General features: G+C 43.8%; 1 pseudogene; it reads right to left on the bottom strand.

The window, feature by feature from the left end:
• Positions 1 to 10,263: 10,263 nt before the first annotated feature.
• LOC100607855 lies at positions 10,264 to 11,945 on the bottom strand (annotated as a pseudogene).
• Positions 11,946 to 14,823: the final 2,878 nt, after the last annotated feature.

Raw genomic sequence — 14,823 nt, 5'->3', positions numbered from 1 at the left:
GTGAAACCATCCATGCATTTCCTACTTGGTCATGATAGCTATTTTAAAATAGATTTTTAGAATTTCTTTGCTAATGTCTTATTTCACTATTTTGCCTCCGTGCTTATAATGCAGACCAACTCATAATCTCCCCATTTATGTTGTCCTTGTTTGATGTTGGTATTGAGGTTATACTGCATCTGTCTAATCAGCAGAAGCACTTTCTCATCTTTACATTCTCTAGATCGTTTGGAATTACATAAAGACTCTTGTCCTCGACAGTTGGTAAACGGTAGTTCTTTGGCCTCATCTTCTAAAAGCAGCATTTTTATACAGTTGATGCATCTTCTCTAGTTGGCCCGCAGAACACTCTCTAGGCTGTCCTTCAGTCTCACTTACAGTGGAAGTGTCCTTTCCTTTCTGCACTTCTGCCCCCCTTTCCTTCTTGCAGAGCTGAGTTGTTGGCCAGACACCAATTAAAACAGATTACTCTCTCCTCTGGCATTGTAGCAAAGCTGTTTGGTTTGACCTAAACATTTTCCATTTACAATACAAATCTACCCTTAACCCACTGGGTCAGTTTGCTACTCTGCTCTTGTTACCCCCACAGCACCTCTGTGCCACTCTGTAGTGCTCCCCACATTGTAGGACAATCAATCCTACACGTGTTTTATCTCCAACCAGAACTTGAGCTCCATATACACTGTGCTTTGTTCATCCTTGTACTTCCCATGCTGAGGAATTGAATTCTCATGCTCAGCCACGGAAATAGCAAGGATGCAATCCATTTTTGCATCCCATTTCTTGTGCCAGGCATACACACACACACACACACACAAACCTGTAAATGTTTGTTGAATAAATGAACAAAATGTTCTTACCAGCTAAACACAAACAGCTCATTACAGCTGTTTGTTTGTTATATTATCACTGTGTAACAGGAGGTGCCGATGTCTCAGCCCTCGTCTGCTTTCTCAGTCTTGATCCACAGTTCTTTGTTCTCTGCCTTCGTGGGCTGGGCACTCAACCTTCTTCTGTAAGACCTGCCATGTCTAGTAGTTGTATGGTTTGGTCTTTGCTGTCGTTGCTTCAGATTCTTACCCGTGCATTCACTCTCTTATTCTATTTCCACTGCTCTGTTGCTAAGGCCTCCCTTCTACGGTTCAGATTTCCTTGAGCACTTTCTAGAATTCTACTGATTTATAATTCATTCTGGCAGACTCAACAGGAGGGGCTACTTACTGTAATGAGTCACAACCAAGAAAGTCTGGCTTCCTGGAAGCCTAGGTTCCCAGGCATAGCCTCCCCCAGAAACTAGAACAAATGCTGTCACTGAGGAACTTCTCGGCTCTCTTTCCTAAAGTTTCCTGAAATGCTACTTAGAAGGCTAACCAGACAACGTCCACTTTAAGTTTTAGTTTTGTAAACCACTATGTGCAAACCACTATATCTGCACATGCCAAAGGAAAACATATTTTTACATCAGTTATTTAATATTGTAGGCAAAAGTTACTTTGGTTCTAATCATCCTTAGTAGTGACACCAATTCTCTTGAATTGGATGTTTCATAAAGCTACTTCTGGGACCAGGTGCAGTGGCTCAAGCTTGTAATCCCAGCACTTTGGGAGGCCAAGGCGGGTGGATCACTTCAGGTCAGGAGTTCAAGACCAGCCTGGCCAACATGGTGAAACCCCGTCTCTACTGACAATACAAAAAATTAGCCAAGCGTGGTGGCATGTGCCTGTAGTCCCAGCTACTCAGGAGGATGAGGCATGAGAATCGCTAAGATAAGTAAAGAAAGCTACTTCTGTAAAACAAGCATATTATCTTTTTAAATGAAACAAGAAAATAAGACTGGGCACGGTGGCTTAAGCCTGTAATCCCAGCAGTTTGGGAGGCTGAGGCAGGCAGATCACGAGTTCAGGAGATCCAGACCATCCTGGCCAACATGGTGAAACCCCATCTCTACTAAAAATACAAACATTAGCTGGGCATGGTGGTGCATGCCTGTAATCCCACCTACTTGGGAGGCTGAGGCAGGAGAATTGCTTGAACCAGGGAATCGGAGGTTACAGTGAGCCGAGATTGCACCACTATACTCCAGCCTGGTGACAGAGTGAGACTCGATCTCAAAAAAAAAAAAAAAAAAAGAAAGAAAGAAAGAAAATACAGTTATATAAACACCAACAGAAGTATCAAGGATGTGCTACAAGTTTGCAAATTTGCAAAGTGTTCTCCGTGGTTATGGGTTTGATCTTTCATACAGATTACTTGAGGGATGAAAATGTTTTCTACAAGTCTGAATGTGGAAGAGTCATTCAATTTCTTATTAGTGCTTATCTAAGAGGTGCAAGACATTCATATGCAGTGTAGAGTGACAAATGTAGACTTTGGTTAGATTGCATAATTCAGATGTGCTACAGGGTGCAACAGAAGCTTTCCAGAAACAGCTCTTGGAGAGACTGCCTGCCAGTTTTTTGAAAGCCTACAAAAGAACAATTGATATTCCTCTTTGTGGGGGTCTGTCCAATCTGATTGTGAATTTTTCTCATTGCTTTCTGAGAGTTAGAACTGATTGAAAACCAATATGTGAGCATATAGAAGCTAATTCAGTGTGCACGTGTGTGCATGTGTGTGCATGCATGTGTGCACGTGTGTGTGTGCATGTGTGCACACATGTAGAGCCTGTCATAGTGCCTTACCACAGCAGACTCCTTGGTGAGCAGGAAAGAGAGCTGGCCAGCACACACTTGGCCTGGTGCTGCCTCCACTGTTTCTCTTGGCATCTCAGGCTGTCAACTGGCTGCCACATTGATTCAAGGCTGTCATTTTTTTTGTTTCTAAATGACTTCTTCCATTTTCGATTTTTTATTTTCGAAGGAGCTCAAGGTCAAACTCTCCTTAGTTTTTGTTGTTGTTGTTGCTGTTTTGAGATGGAGTTTTGCTCCCGTTGCCTAGGCTGGATTGCAATGGCGCGATCTCAGCTCACCACAACCTCCACCTCCCGGGTTCAAGTGATTCTCTGGTCTCAGCCTCCCGAGTAGCTGAAAATACAAGCATGTACCACCACGCCTGGCTGATTTTGTATTTTTTGTAGAGATGGGGTTTCTCCATGCTGGTCAGGCTAGTCTCAAACGCCTGACCTCTGGTGATCTGCCCACCTTGGCCTCCCAAAGTGCTGGGATTACAGGCATGAGCCACTGCACCCGGCCCCTTGGCTTTGTTTTGAACCCAGCCCAGGTTGAGTCCTAGAGACTCTGACAGGAGGAATTCCCAGAAACATTCTTTCAGGGGAGAAGACAAGGTATCTTGTTTGCCGTGTAGGCTTCTGCATAGAGGAGGAAATGACCGTGGAGGCCATCTGGCCCTGTGTTTTGATATGGTGAAATTAATGAATGCAATCAGAAGCCCTTGGAGCAAGAAAGCACCCTGGAACAACACAATTTTGACTGCAAGTATTAGTTGGGTCCACCAGGTGCCTCTCACAGCAGCAGTCATGGCAGCAGTGACTCTAGCCATGTCCATGACCAACTGCTGCATAACAAATAGCCCCAAGACTCAGCAGCTTACAGCAGGGTCCCCAGCCCACAGACTGGCACTGGTCCATGGTTTGTTAGCAACCTGGCTGCACAGCAGAAGGTGAGTGAGCATTACTGCCTGAGCTCTGCCTCCTGTCAGATCATCAGGAGCATTCGATTCTCATAGGAGCGTGAACCCTGTTGCAAACTGCGCATGCAAAGGATGTGCATTGCGTGCTCCTTATGAGAATCTAACTAATGCCTGATGATCTGAGGTGGAACAGTTTCATCCCCAAACCATCTCTCTCCCTTCATGTCCATGGAAAAACTGTCTTCTACAAAACCAGTCCCTGGTGCCAAAAAGGTTGGAGACTGCTGGTTTACAACAGCAATGAACATTCATCATCCCATGCAGTGTCAGAGTGTCGGGATTCTGGTTCCAGGTTTCTCAGTGGGTTGTGGTCAAGGTGTCAGCGGAGGCCATATTCATCTGAAGGCTTGACCAGGAATAAAAGAGCCACTTCATGAGTGGCTCACTCAGATGCCAGCAGGTCAGTGCTGGTGGCTGGCAGGCAGCCTCAGCTCCTCACCTCATGGATCTCTCCTGAGCACAGTTTTCCTGTCCTTACAACCTCGTAGCTGGCTTCCTCCAGAGCAGGTGACTCAGGAGAGGACAAGGTGAGAGCCACAGCACCTTATGATCTAGTCCCAGAAGTCACACACCATCATTTCTGCAATGTCCTTTTGGAGTCCCAGGTCAGCTCTATCACTGTGGGAGGTGAGTATATAGACGTCTTAGACCATTCAGGCTGCTATGACAGAACACCATAAACTGAGTGGCTCATGAACAACAGAAATTTCCCACAGTTCTGTAGGCTGGGAAATCCAAGATCAAGGTGGCAGCAGGTTCAGCGTCTGGTAAGCTCCTGCTTTTCATGGGCGGCATCTTCTCACTGTCCTCACGTGATGGACAGAGCAATTGAGCTCTCAGGCACTAGTCCCAGCCGTGAGGACTCTGCTTTCATGACTCATCACCCCCCAAAGGCCCACCTCCATCAGAAGACGGCTGCTGACTGCAGCTGCCATCCTCCCAGATGGGGACACAGAACTGGGGGACACATACATTGAGACCTGAAAGGCCTGGACAGCAGCAGGTGGGGATCGTGGGGGCATCTTGGAGGGTGGCTGCCACAGTAGCATTTCCTGAGCCCATGCTTTCTGCCTTGCACTCATCTCCTGCACTTGATCTTCATTATCTCAGGCAGTCCCCACAACGACTGTATCTAGGAGTTCATTTTACCTTCATTTTACAGATGAAACGTCTCAGAGGGTGATGCACTTGCCCAGCGTCTCACAAATGCAAAGTCGCTGAGGTAAGATTTCAACCTAGGACCAACCATCTCTGCAGCATTAGGGGTTCACCATTGCCATAGACTTAACTGTGTCCACCAAAATTTGTATGTTGAAGCCGTATCCCCCCATGTGCTGATGTTTGGAGAAAGGGCCTTTGGGAGGTAATTAGGTTTAGATGAGATCATGAGGATGGGGCTCTCATAATGGCATTAATGCCATCAGGTGAAGAGATACCAGAGGGTTTGTGTCCTCTCTCTGCAATGTGAGGACACGGTGAAAAGGCAGCTGTCTGCAAGCTGGGAAGAGAGTCCTGACCAGGAACTTAATCAGAGGGCATCTTGATCTTGGACTTCCCAGCCTCCAGAACTCTGAAGTGTTAATGTCTATTATTTAAGCCACCCAGTCTATGGAATTTTGTTAGAGCCAACCCAAACTTACTAAGATAATCAGTATGCTGCACTTTTTATAAATGTAATTTTTACATTTATCAAAACAAAATGAGATTTGCTGCTCTATAACAACTGTACCTACATTGTAGATGTGATAACAAATCTACGTACAGATTAGTAATCTCTATGTAGATATAGAACATAGTGTATCTAATAGAGACATAGTGTCTGTGATCTGATATTAATTTTAGGAATTAGCTGTCATTGATGGGGCCTTGTCCAGGTTTTCTTCTCTCTTGTCCTGGCTCTGTAACCTAGTTATCCTTGTCTTTGCTAACCCATAACCAACTATTGTATCAGGACTATTATGCCACTACAGATGATGCAGTCTGGGTTTACAGTTTCTCACCATTTAGACAATACTTCATCAAATATATTTCTGTATGACTTCAGTGATGTCAGTTTTTGATTCATTCCTGCATGGATCTGGGCAAATTGTAGACCTTAGGAGGTATAGTCACCATCTAGTTCTCTAGAACCGCTTATGACATTTTTATCTGAGCTTTGTTGTCCCAAAAGGAGGCTTCTAAAATAGCCTTTAAGTGCCTTTAAAAAGAGAAAGAGAAATTAAGAGAAAAAAAAAAACACCCCAAACTCATTCCTTTACTGTGATGTGACAGTCCTCCTAAGACACTGCAGCGGCCTGAGTTTTGCTGTTAATTTCATTCACTTATGTTTGGGCTGTGTAAATCCTGCCTAGAGCTGGAATGTCATTATGTAAAGAAATATTTTTTGTTTATATTCTTTAATGTACCAGTAATGTATATCTTATTCAGCTTTGACAATATAATTGGGTTGTTTATAAAAACCACACATCATCAAACTCACATTGTAACAATTATTTCACTTTTCAAAAAAAATGGCATTAGAAAAACTTGAATGATGTTAGTTATCTTAAAGAAGTGTGTAATATGTTTTTCTGGCTGTCAGCTCCATTTGTTACAACCAACTACAGATTATAAATTGGTTGACCAAAACTCTAAAACAGAAAACCACAAGCCCCAAGATTATGAGGAAATCTGGAACAGCATATAACTCCAAACCTGAGCGTAGACCACCACCGCAGAAGCCAGGTGCTGGGAAAAAGCACTCTGTGTTCCACCACCTGACATTGTTCTATGCCTCAGAGCACTCACTCCCCATCACGGTCTCTTTTTACCAACAGGGGTCTAATCCCTAATTTATAGATATTTCTAATTTACAACTGAAAAAAAATGCCACATGTGCAAAATTGCTTATGCATTGCTGAAAATTACAAAACTACTCGTACTAGTTACTCCTGGCACATGTGGATTATTTATACCTGATATATTCAGGAACCAAGGAATTCCTAAGCACAGGAAGCTCAATTCACTGAAATGTAGAATCATTACAAAGCACATGTCAGATGTGGCTCATTCATTCCAAGCTTGTAGCCTGCATCGGTCTTCTAGGTGGTTTATTAAAACACAGATGACTAAGCCCCACCCCCTGAATTTCTGACCCAGTGGGTCTGGGGTAGGGTCTGAGAATCTACATTTTCACCAAATTCCTGGTGATGCTGGTGCAGTAGCTTCAGGAACCACACCCCAAGCAGGACTGCATGATTGTGTTTCTTAGGGAGAGGGACCACATGACAGCCTTACCCATCTGTAGCCCTGGTGTGGTGCCTAGCACATAATCACCTCTCAACAGCAAATAATAGCAACAGGAAGAAGAACTAACTATTATTTGGCTAACCACATGCTAGTTCCTGTGTTAAGTAAGAACTTTACAAAGATTACAACTCTATCAGGTAGACACTACATTTTTCTTTTCTTTCTTTTTTTTTTTTTTGTTTGAGATGGAGTCTTGTTCTGTTGCCCGGGCTGGAGTGCAGTGGTGTGATCTTGGCTCACTGCAACCTCTGCCTCCTGGGTTCAAGTGATTCTCCTTCCTCAGCCTCCTGAGTAGTTGGGACTGCAGGCGCCTGCCACTGCTCCCTGCTAATTTTTTTTGTATTTTTAGTAGAGACAAGGTTTTACCAGGTTAGCCAGGATGGTCTCGATCTCCTGACCTTATGATCCGCCTGCCTTGGCCTCCCGAAGAGCTGGGATTACAGGCATGAGCCACCGTACCCAACCAACACTAACTGAGATTCCCATTTTATAGAGGGAAAAATGGAGCCTTAGAGAGGTTAAGCAACTGGCCCAAAGTAACATGGCCAGTTTGTGGTGGGCCCCCCCCCGCAAAAAAAAAGTTCTTGAGTAATGTTCACAGGAATATTTTAAAAGAAAAAAAATTGTATACAGATTCAACAGAAAAGTTTTCAAATTGATATTGAGGGAGAAAAAAACATTGACCAAACTTGACTTTGCAAACCATATTTTTTCTCAACAGCTGCTAGATGTTTTTCAGTGGGTCCAGACATGTAGGATACCACCTTCATGGGCATCTCTCAGAGCTTCTTCTGGAGAATGCTTTTGCTCCAACTGAGGTAAACATCTGTGAGAACCTCTGCATGGTGTCCACAGCTCTCTAAAGGGTCCTCGAAGGCAGCCCATGACTTGCTTACAACAGCAGAGCCCCTTTGCAAGCTTTGTCTCGTCTGTTTCTTCTAATTTAGCAAAAGAATCTGAACTCCTTGCGGTGAGGGTCTTATCTCCTGGCTTCACTGTAAACAATTCAGGATTCCTGCAGTGGCTGCCAAGGAAGGAAGCCTGGGAGAGCTTCCCAAGGCCCAAGACCTGGCCAGCCCCACCCCGTGCATGGCAGGCAGAGCTAATTTTCCATCAGTCTACGCATGCTAGGAGAATGCTTTGGGACAATGTCCTGATAGTGCACACCATGCTCTTTAGACAGAATTCCCATTAGCTTTTCCATGAGGGAGCAAATGTGGAAGTTTTCTTCAGATAGCTTGCAGTTTCTCAGCCATCCCCAGCCCCACCCCCACAGAGTGACAAGAAACAATCACCAAATGGCTGTTGTTCCGTTGATCTGTTTATTTCTCTGTCTTTGGGCAAATGGATCAGGTGCAGGCTTGCTGTGGTTTGTATCAGGCACTTAGGCAGTTCTCAGCCCTCTCTCCCTCTGTTCCTTCCTCCCTCCTTGGAAACTCTTGGGATTCTGTTTCCACCTCTGAAAAAAAATCAGGACTCTACTACTACTACTGTTTAATTTCCTAGTAAATGGTTATTGAGAAATTGGAGTGTGACTACAGGGAAACACTGCAGACCGTGAGAGACCCACGCCTTTGCCAAGCAGACGCTCTGGGCAAGTCGCCTGGGTCACTAACTTTGGCACTTTGGCTGTGTTGCTTTTCTTTGCGGAAGATTTATGGCTAAGTTGTCTTTACTTGCCTGTGTCCCTATCAGGTACAGCAGCAGTAGGAACCACAAGTAAAAGGAGTTAAATTTCTCCACCTTTTGCACATCAAGAGCATGGTCTTCAGGGTCAGATTACCTAGATTCAAACTCTGGCTACACCACTCACTAGCTGCCTGACCTTGGGTGAGCCACTGTACCACCCTCTGCCTCTCTCTTGTCATGTGAAAAGGGGGGACAATAGTATTATCCAGTTCCTGGGTTCCATGAAGGTGAAATATTAATGCTTATGAATTGGCACAAAGTAGTGCTCCATAAAGGCTTGTTGTTATTACAAAAGCTTAAAATCAAAATTAAGATATCCTCTTAAAAAAGTCCTTGCACATGTTTAGAAGCTGGTGAGGCTGCCAGGTGTTTTCATTGCCTACCAGGTACTTACAGTTTAAAAGAAGAAATGTGGCTAAACATGGATGGAGAGAAAAGTACACTGAGTTCTATTCACAAAGGTGAACTCAGATACTGCGCTGTCACGAAAGAGTGGATGGTACTGATTGTGGGAAGCTTCCTGGGGTCTGGGTCTGAGGAACAAAACTGCAAGATAACAAACGATAAGGAGGAAGTAGGAGTGCTTGCTTGCTTTTCTTTTCTTTTTTTTTTCCCAAATTAAGGTCTTTTAATAGATTGCATATATAGATGTTTAGCCATACTCTTAGATCAACTCTTTAAGAGTAGAACTTTATATCCAATTTACATGCTCTAGATACCACCTTTCTTATTTTTCACAGTAAGTTCTGGTATTCAAATACCCACTTGTACACTGACAGCTTTAAGAAACACAGGACACAGAGGGAGTTGTCATTTTTAGCAGCAATGAAATACCACTAACCCCTTTTTACATACCGAATTCAAGTCACTATCAGAGGTGAGCGCACCACAAAGTCAGCAGGTACAAAATTGCTAGTTCATTTTTAAATTAGTAACTTGAAACTACCCTTGCCCCCCACCCCATTACATCTTTTTATAAAGAGCAAATATTTTGCTATTTTATACATAGGCTAGCAGGCTAGTTTCAGTATGAAAGTGCCAATTCATTTACTGATTTTTATAATCAGTTATGTAGTGCTACAATAAATGACCAATAATCTACATAGGAACAATGACGAATGAAAATGATGAAGATTGAATAAGGCTATCAGATTACCTTATCTTATTTACATATAAAGAATAGGTACCCAATGGTGAGGAAGAGACAGAAATTAGACAAATGCTCATAGGTGTAAAAATTACATCTACCTTTGAGTTTTATACTGTAAATGAGACATTTTAAATAGTCCTGTAGCCCATGCCTATTCTTTCCTCAGAAAAAGAAAAGCTGCCTTCATGACATCCCCTGTTTCAGATTTCCACAGTGTCACTTTGAAGCTTCACAGGCAGGATCTTACTTTCTTCAAAAAATAAAGAGATATGCCCCCTAAGGTACCTCCCATCCCCCTCGACCCCCCAAAATCCCGCTTTTCCAGTGCCAGGTTGCATGATAGGGCCCCATCTCCTGGGGTTGTTGTTTCTTTTGTCCATCTATTGATCATTAGTTTAGAACAGATAACATGAACCACTTCTGGAACCACTACTAGGAGGAACACAAGCTCTTCACTACAATCACACAGCAGGAAAGAAAGAGATAACTCAATTCATCCCTGGTGCTGGGCCTCCAAAATGGAAAGAACTTGGCACAACTGGAGCACAGAATTTGTATCCTCCATGCTTCTCAATCATTTTGGATTCACGGGCTGCTCTTCTTTGATCAGCCAGAGTTGCTGTATACCGTAACTGTTTTCTTTGTTCTTCATGAAGACGGTGAGTCAGAGCCTGATACCACACAGGATTATGATTTTGAATAGTTTGAAAGATAGCTTTAAATATCTGATACGCATCAACAGGGTTATCTTCATCGTCAATGATTGTGGAATAGCCTTCCAGAGCAGTCTCTTCCGCGTCATCTTCTTACCAATCTTCATCATCTCCATCTTCACCAGCCTGCTTAGCCAGAATCTCCAAATATTCTTGCCCATCTTCATCAATATCATCTTCATTACTCCCCAGTTCCTCTGGTCAATGCCACGCCCTTTGCACTGCAGAATGATGACCTCTAACAATTTTGCTGCATGACACTCTGCATCTTCTCCTGCAACTCCTGTAAGAACCTTTTTGCACATACTGTATATCATTTCAAGATACTTGGTGTCAGACAGAAGTGTGTCTGTATCAACTGTTACATAATTACAAAGAAGGGGCATCATATCTGTAAAGTAATCAAAGCTATCTTGCTAGAAGACTTCAAGTACAGGGGGAAGTAGCTGCCACATCTGTGGAGACACTTGTTGTCATGTCAAACTGTGCACTAAAGAGAAGATCTCCTCATAGAATTCTAAGACATGCTGTTGTAAAATAGTAGGAACTACCTGTAAGCAGATTCCCTGGAGCTGTTGGGTTATCTCTTAATGATCTTCAGCTATGCTAAGAAGTGTGTCAATTGTATTCAGAATTCCCATAGCAGTAACTGCTTTGTCATCACTACCTTCTTCATCTGGCCCCATCTGGATTACTTGGTTAAATGTCATTGCCAAATGTTGTGTCATTTCTACTGCAATAGGAGTAAATTCTTCACTATATTCACAGATCATTTTCTGAATTACATTGGTAAGGTCCTCATTTTCTGTTTCTCTTATAATATGAAGAAGAGCCTGCATTACAGGTCTGATGAATGGTGTGATATATTCTTTAGCTTTTTCTTGATTGCTGATCAATACTTGAAGGGCAATGGCAGCTTCCACTTTCACAGGCATTTCTCTATCATCAATCAGACATCTTCTTGTTAGCTCTAAGGCTGTTTGAAGGTTCTGATCACTTTCGAGCTTCACTTCACAAAAATAGTGAGGTACCCAGCAAGCCTCCTTGCTCTCATGTAGCCTAGTTCACTGCTGAAGAGATGGAGTACATGATTCTGCAACATGCATTCCATCTGATCTTTATAGATCTTTTTCTTCAGAAGTGTTTCAGCTAAAGAGCCAATCATATGCAGGGCCCCATCTTTTTTTTTGAGGGTCAGCATCTGGATCTGTAAGAATCTGGTAACAAAATCCCATAGTCTTTTGCAGTACCTCTTTCCTCTTACTACAGACTGTAAATAAAAGTGTCTGGGCAGCAGGGGTAGGAGAAATGAAATCTTCGAACACATCAGACTTCATGAGTATATATTCGTAAGGGTCTTCTTGCCAAAGTTCCTCATCAGCATCTATATAGCACATCAATGGAAAAATAACATCTTGGATAATGCCTTGTATATGGGGCTTCGGATTCTTCAGGGTGAGAGCATGAGAAACTCCTTGATTAATAAAAGTTACAAAGGCAGTGAAGGCCCATTGGGGAATATACAGGAATGTTTAAAGCAGAAAATAAAATTCCTCCACCCAGAGATCATTGTTAATTCCCTAACACATTTCCTGTTTCAGGCTTTTGAGATAACCTGGGCAGACTCTGGCCATGGGAAAGGAAGGCTCAGGGGCCCTGTGAGATGCTGGTGCCGTCCAGCATGGCCCCAGCTAGGAAAGGATGGGCCTGGGCTTCTGGACACACACAAAGCAACGGGATTTGTCAGAATCATCACCAGCTTCCTTTAAGCCTGGGCAGCAGAGTCTTCTAAGCACCCAGCAACATATAAATTCACCAAAGAAAGCAGTTATTAGAGTTCATACAGAGAAAGCAGCTGATGATAAACTGATTTTCGGTTTTTAAAGATTTGTTTGGTGTATTAAAATGTGTTTTTGTTGTCTTTAGTAGCCTATTGACACCAGCTTAGAATCTCTCTCATTCATTTCTCATCTATAAGATGAGGAAGGTAACAGTCACACTTCTTTCTCTTAAGTTACAGACTCCTAGGGAGCAGGTTGCTGAAAGCTCTTTCAGGACACAGTCTTGGTGTAAAGCCCCCTCAGTGTCTAACATAACAGAAGGACAAGGTGGATAGAAGGGCAAGGTGCCTTTCCAGGGCAGCTGCAGAGTATCAGACCTTCTCGAAGGAAGGTGGATGGCCTGGTGGGACGCAGTGCTCTCATCTAGATTCTGATGAGAATGGCAGTCCTGGAGGTGAATTTAGTCATAGTCCATCAAATAAGTCTAACGACATGGCATTCTACCTCTTCAAAAGCTAAACAGCCCACTTGACAGAAGTTTCCAAGTTTGGTTTAGCAATTCTATATTGTATAGATACTGCTTTTGTCTGCTGTAATGAACAGGAGTTATAATTACTCCAAGGTTTGTTCTTTTTTTAATGTGTACACTACTTTTACATCATCAATTGTTGGTCCATTTTGTTAGTTTCTTACATTCCACATAGACTAGTCTGAATGTTTGCAGAGGGATCAGATGTTACTAGCATATTGTCAGATTTTTTCTTATTTTTTTTCTATCACGCCCTGCCTGCCTGCCTAGATCTATAGAACCAAGCCTCATTCAGGTCAAGGATCATGTGCTTGAAAGGAACTGAAACTCATTCACAGGGTCAGAGTGGGTGGTGGCAGACAGGAAGCATTAGAGAATGTCAGAGAATGTCAGGCAAGGCAGGGGCTCTCCCCAGTATTTCTCCCAGTGTCCCCATTGTCTCTCCTCTCTGCCGTTTGTTTCCTTTCTCTCCAACCCCTGGACCCATACCCTCTGTGAGGCTCTTAGTTTCTGCTCTCGCATGACATCAGCTTGCATGGAGAGGCGGCTACACCGGCTCTGGAATCGGTGCTTAGTGGCTCAGGGCTCACCTCTTCTGCTTTCTTCAGCAGAGGAGCCTGCAGGCTCCACGTTAGGGAGTTGCGTCTCCTAACAGAGAGGGAGAGGGAGGAGCCCCTTGATTTAGAGTAGGGAAACCTCCTGTCATTCCTAATGAGGGTCACCTTACTGTCTTGGGAAAAGAAACTTAGGACATTTGGAGCCTCAGAGTGCAGGCAAGAGACAAAGTGAAGGCAGGAACCAGGGGGCATGGAGGGTGTGTACTGCAGGTTTCTCCTTTTCCACACCTCCTTCAGCATACAGAATACACATGATCCCTTGAGGGGTCGTATGGAGCAACCTAAACCACCCCCAGCATAGTTTCTAAAATTCACCAACCAAGTGGTTTAAGGAGCGAGGGAGAATTAAGCAGAGTTCTCAGTTCACGTAGTGAGAATTACTAGCCAAGGAATTCTTCCTTGACTTAGATGAGATTGTCAAGATTCAAGGGATGGATGTTTTTGTTGCTCAGGAGCAGGAAGGAGGCAAGAGTTCATTTTGGAGGTGAGGAATAAGGAGGAGGGCAGCCCAAGGAAAGGTGCACTTTGAAGGAGCGAAAAGGAACCAGGAGGCAGAAGGACACAGGAAGCCTAGTGCTGTTGTTGACAATAGGTGCTCATTAAACTTCTGGTCAATTAACTGGAAGAGTGAGGAAAAGATGAATGGAAGGCAAAAGGGGGCCCACTCTGGAATGTGGATTTCAAATTTTCCCTATTATTCCCTATGCTTTTCCCTGCAGCTGAAAGCAACTGCCTTGGGCTCTGCTCCTGGCTTGGGCCCTGTGGTTCTTGGGGAGGTAGGAATAGAGCAGGGGAGCCAAGAGCCCTGTATCAAACAGGCGAGAGTCTTGCATCTTCCCTTCTGATGCATTCTAGAAGTGATGAGAGAGCATCTTCCTCCACTCTCAGTCTGTTGCAAGATCCTGCTGGAATTCCACCCCCTTCTCTGCCCTCACTTGCTACAGGGACTTCCTCTCCAGGATGAAGTCATGGGGGCAGGAGCCATGGGGAGCCTTTGTGGCTGTGACCCATGATTGAGTCTGGGGGAGGGGTACCTGGAGGTGGAGTACAGCCTAAGGCCAATGAAACAGTTTTTCACAGCATTAACTTAATGGGAAATGGAGGGACTCAAAAGCAGATCTTCGACTTATGACTGCCACGCTCTGCTCTGACCTGTGGGGCTGACAGATTGCTCCTCAGTAAATGTTGGACTTGGGTAACTTTTTTCTTCATGTCCCTTAAAACCCACGACAATTGTGTCTATCCTGGAGTTTCCTTGACAAGAGAAAGTGAGCAAAAAATAAGTATTTACATTATATATTTGTGTGTGTGTGAGAGAGAGACAGACTCCCAGAGCACAGGACAGAGACAGACTCTGTCACTCAGGCTGGAGTGCAGTGGTATGAGTATGGCTCACTGCAGCCTAGAC

Source organism: Nomascus leucogenys, chromosome 5 (assembly GCF_006542625.1).
Source record: "Nomascus leucogenys isolate Asia chromosome 5, Asia_NLE_v1, whole genome shotgun sequence".
NCBI classification, from domain to species: Eukaryota; Metazoa; Chordata; class Mammalia; order Primates; family Hylobatidae; genus Nomascus; species Nomascus leucogenys.
This window is presented reverse-complemented; position numbering and strand designations above follow the sequence as displayed.